Raw genomic sequence first — 5,298 nt, 5'->3', positions numbered from 1 at the left:
CACGCTTGTCAATTGTGGATGCTAATCATTCGCTTGTATCTTCCTAGACACATCTGCTGGTTGTGAATTATTCCACTTGCATGGCAAGGTGCGCATGTAGGTGTGTTAAAAATTCTGGAGGCACTGGGTATTGATCCCAGTACATCTCGCATACTAAGCGAGCGCTCTACCATCTGAGCAACGCCCCCCTCCCCAAAGACTAATGGTCCTACATACAGCCATATAGACGACACAGACCCTTGCACTCCCATTATTCAGCAGACAAACACTACTCTCTATGTATACGTTAGGGTGTCTTTCAGGTTTCGTGCATTCTGTATCGAATCGTAGTTGACCACAATGAAAGTGGCACGTATAACGTCGAAAATAGAATTCGGACACCGCTCTGAGTAAGACCAAGGTGTTGTCCACCCTCTAGACTTCAATGAGGTTATGCCGCGATACCTAAGACAGATCTGCACTCGATGACACCTCGATAACAGCCGGCCCCCACACTTACATCTTGCTCTCCTTACGTCAGTATACATCATATCAGTCTGTGACGCTGGCTTTGCAACATCTTGCGTGCCTTTAGGTTCGCCGCGACCAACACTTACCATGCACTGACCACAAAAAATAGAGGCGCCGCGGCTTGAACGCTGGACCTTTCACATGCCAAGCGAACGCTCTACCAACTGAGCTACGCCCCATGCACGAGCAAACTGCGCTATTCCCCATTCTTTACGACTCAGATGCGCACGGACACGATGGTTGGTTGGTTTGTAGCGGTGAAGGGAGCAGAGTACAAAGGCGCGGACCCGTTCATATACACAAAAGTTCCAAGTAGTTTCGATGCTCTGGTATTACAAATGCAAATTCCGTCTGTTTTTAACGTCTTAAATTGAAAGAGCCGTCACAAATTGCTCCGTTTTCACTCCTTGTCGACAATCATACAGCACCTGAGGTAACAAACACATCTCGAGCCCCATTGTGCACTCCATTATTCATGCCAACTCAGTGCCTCGGTCTTTACTACTGTGTACCAATCTTGTCGTCCAACTGCAAAACACTGGGCCACAACAAGTTTCCGCATCTCCATTGCACTGCGCATACTACGAAACGCTCCCCAAACTTGGCACTCACCCTCGCAGCCGACTTTTCCGACTTTCCACGACGCTCACGCAACGGTCACGCTAGTGACAGCATTATTTATAGTTCGACGTCGCGCCAAAGCGAATGAGCACATTTCGCCTACGGCTTAGGCCGCCCTCCTAGTGTGGCTGCTCGGTGTCTGCAGGCAGCGAGGGTCTGCAAGCTTCCTGTGTTCGCACCTATGTCACCTGTGCTTGCTTGTCAGAGACAGACTATCGCAAAACATACAACTCACTCCATGAATTGATTGCTATGGCATCTGTTATCAGCAGTCACAACTAGCAACACCAGTAGCAATTGACTGCACACAAAGAATAGGAATGTGCAGTGGGATTTACGTGCACTCGGCGCAAGGCAGATCTTTCCGACATAGGCTTGAGAATCTTACGGGAACACTTGTACTGTTTCTAAATTAAGTGTAGGCGTGGGAGGAGGGTACTTCCTGCGCACTAATAACAGCACGCTTGTCAATTGTGGATGCTAATCATTCGCTTGTATCTTCCTAGACACATCTGCTGGTTGTGAATTATTCCACTTGCATGGCAAGGTGCGCATGTAGGTGTGTTAAAAATTCTGGAGGCACTGGGTATTGATCCCAGTACATCTCGCATACTAAGCGAGCGCTCTACCATCTGAGCAACGCCCCCCTCCCCAAAGACTAATGGTCCTACATACAGCCATATAGACGACACAGACCCTTGCACTCCCATTATTCAGCAGACAAACACTACTCTCTATGTATACGTTAGGGTGTCTTTCAGGTTTCGTGCATTCTGTATCGAATCGTAGTTGACCACAATGAAAGTGGCACGTATAACGTCGAAAATAGAATTCGGACACCGCTCTGAGTAAGACCAACGTGTTGTCCACCCTCTAGACTTCAATGAGGTTAAGCCGCGATACCTAAGACAGATCTGCACTCGATGACACCTCGATAACAGCCGGTCCCCACACTTACATCTTGCTCTTCTTACGTCAGTATACATCATATCAGTCTGTGACGCCGGCTTTGCAACATCTTGCGTGCCTTTAGGTTCGCCGCGACCAACACTTACAATGAACTGACCACAAAAAACAGAGGCGCCGCGGCTTGAACCCTGGACCTTTCACATGCCAAGCGAACGCTCTACCAACTGAGCTACGCCCCATGCACGAGCAAACTGCGCTATTCCCCATTCTTTGCGACTCAGATGCGCACGGACACGATGGTTGGTTGGTTTGTAGCGGTGAAGGGAGCAGAGTACAAAGGCGCGGACCCGTTCATATACACAAAAGTTCCAAGTAGTTTCGATGCTCTGGTATTACAAATGCAAATTCCGTCTGTTTTTAACGTCTTAAATTGAAAGAGCCGTCACAAATTACTCCGTTTTCACTCCTTGTCGACAATCATACAGCACCTGAGGTACCAAACACATCTCGAGCCCCATTGTGCACTCTATTAATCATGCCAACTCAGTGCCTCGCTCTTTACTACTGTGTACCAATCTTGTCGTCCAACTGCAAAACACTGGGCCACAACAAGTTTCCGCGTCTCCATTGCACTGCGCATACTACGAAACGCTCCCCAAACTTGGCACTCACCCTCGCAGCCGACTTTTCCGACTTTCCACGACGCTCACGCTAGTGACAGCATTATTTATAGTTCGACGTTGCGCCAAAGCGAATGAGCACATTTCGCCTACGGCTTAGGCCGCCCTCCTAGTGTGGCTGCTCGGTGTCTGCAGGCAGCGAGGGTCTGCAAGCTTCCTGTGTTCGCACCTATGTCACCTGTGCTTGCTTGTCAGAGACAGACTATCGCAAAACATACAACTCACTCCATGAATTGATTGCTACGGCATCTGTTATCAGCAGTCACAACTAGCAACACCAGTAGCAGCTGACTGCACGCAAAGAATAGGAATGTGCAGTGGGATTTACGTGAACTCAGCGCAAGGCTAATCTTTCCGACATAGGCTTGAGAATCTTACGGGAACACTTGTACTGTTTCTAAATTAAGTGTAGGCGTGGGAGTAGGGTGCTTCCTGCGCACTAATAACAGCACGCTTGTCAATTGTGGATGCTAATCATTCGCTTGTATCTTCCTAGACACATCTGCTGGTTGTGAATTATTCCACTTGCATATCAAGGTGCGCATGTAGGTGTGTTAAAAATTCTGGAGGCACTGGGTATTGATCCCAGTACCTCTCGCATACTAAGCGAGCGCTCTACCATCTGAGCTACGCCCGCCACCCCGAAGACTAATGGTGCTACATACAGCCATATAGACGACACAGACCCTTGCACTCCCATTATTCAGCAGACAAACACTACACTCTAAGTATCCGTTAGGGTGTCTTTCAGGTTTCGTGCATTCTGTATCGAATCGTAGTTGGCCACAATGAAAGTGGCACGTATAACGTCGAAAATAGAATTCGGACACCGCTCTGAGTAAGACCATCGTGTTGTCCACCCTCTAGACTTCAATGAGGTTAAGCCGCGATACCTAAGACAGATCTGCATTCGATGACACCTCGATAACAGCCGGTCCCCACACTTACATCTTGCTCTCCTTACGTCAGTATACATCATATCAGTCTGTGACGCTGGCTTTGCAACATCTTGCGTGCCTTTAGGTTCGCCGCGACCAACACTTACCATGCACTGACCACAAAAAATGGAGGCGCCGCGGCTTGAACCCTGGACCTTTCACATGCCAAGCGAACGCTCTACCAACTGAGCTACGCCCCATGCACGAGCAAACTGCGCTATTCCCCATTCTTTGCGACTCAGATGCGCACGGACACGATGGTTGGTTGGTTTGTAGCGGTGAAGGGAGCAGAGTACAAAGGCGCGGACCCGTTCATATACACAAAAGTTCCAAGTAGTTTCGATGCTCTGGTATTACAAATGCAAATTCCGTCTGTTTTTAACGTCTTAAATTGAAAGAGCCGTCACAAATTGCTCCGTTTTCACTCCTTGTCGACAATCATACAGCACCTGAGGTAACAAACACATCTCGAGCCCCATTGTGCACTCTATTATTCATGCCAACTCAGTGCCTCGCTCTTTACTACTGTGTACCAATCTTGTCGTCCAACTGCAAAACACTGGGCCACAACAAGTTTCCGCGTCTCCATTGCACTGCGCATACTACGAAACGCTCCCCAAACTTGGCACTCACCCTCGCAGCCGACTTTTCCGACTTTCCACGACGCTCACGCTAGTGACAGCATTATTTATAGTTCGACGTTGCGCCAAAGCGAATGAGCACATTTCGCCTACGGCTTAGGCCGCCCTCCTAGTGTGGCTGCTCGGTGTCTGCAGGCAGCGAGGGTCTGCAAGCTTCCTGTGTTCGCACCTATATCACCTGTGCTTGCTTGTCAGAGACAGACTATCGCAAAACATACAACTCACTCCATGAATTGATTGCTACGGCATCTGTTATCAGCAGTCACAACTAGCAACACCAGTAGCAGCTGACTGCACGCAAAGAATAGGAATGTGCAGTGGGATTTACGTGAACTCAGCGCAAGGCAGATCTTTCCGACATAGGCTTGAGAATCTTACGGGAACACTTGTACTGTTTCTAAATTAAGTGTAGGCGTGGGAGTAGGGTGCTTCCTGCGCACTAATAACAGCACGCTTGTCAATTGTGGATGCTAATCATTCGCTTGTATCTTTTAGACACATCTGCTGGTTGTGAATTATTCCACTTGCATATCAAGGTGCGCATGTAGGTGTGTTAAAAATTCTGGAGGCACTGGGTATTGATCCCAGTACCTCTCGCATACTAAGCGAGCGCTCTACCATCTGAGCTACGCCCGCCACCCCGAAGACTAATGGTGCTACATACAGCCATATAGACGACACAGACCCTTGCACTCCCATTATTCAGCAGACAAACACTACTCTCTAAGTATCCGTTAGGGTGTCTTTCAGGTTTCGTGCATTCTGTATCGAATCGTAGTTGGCCACAATGAAAGTGGCACGTATAACGTCGAAAATAGAATTCGGACACCGCTCTGAGTAAGACCATCGTGTTGTCCACCCTCTAGACTTCAATGAGGTTAAGCCGCGATACCTAAGACAGATCTGCATTCGATGACACCTCGATAACAGCCGGTCCCCACACTTACATCTTGCTCTCCTTACGTCAGTATACATCATATCAGTCTGTGACGCTGGCTT

At 48.5% G+C, this 5,298-nt stretch overlaps 1 non-coding gene across 1 annotated transcript; it reads right to left on the bottom strand.

The window, feature by feature from the left end:
* Positions 1 to 616: 616 nt before the first annotated feature.
* Trnaa-ggc (transfer RNA alanine (anticodon GGC)) lies at positions 617 to 689 on the bottom strand. The gene has a single exon. It is a non-coding gene; the product is annotated as a tRNA-Ala (tRNA).
* Positions 690 to 5,298: the final 4,609 nt, after the last annotated feature.

This window comes from Schistocerca gregaria, chromosome 9 (genome assembly GCF_023897955.1).
Source record: "Schistocerca gregaria isolate iqSchGreg1 chromosome 9, iqSchGreg1.2, whole genome shotgun sequence".
NCBI lineage: Eukaryota > Metazoa > Arthropoda > Insecta > Orthoptera > Acrididae > Schistocerca > Schistocerca gregaria.
The sequence above is the reverse complement of the archived record's forward strand: the minus strand, read 5'-3'. Positions and strand labels throughout refer to the sequence as shown.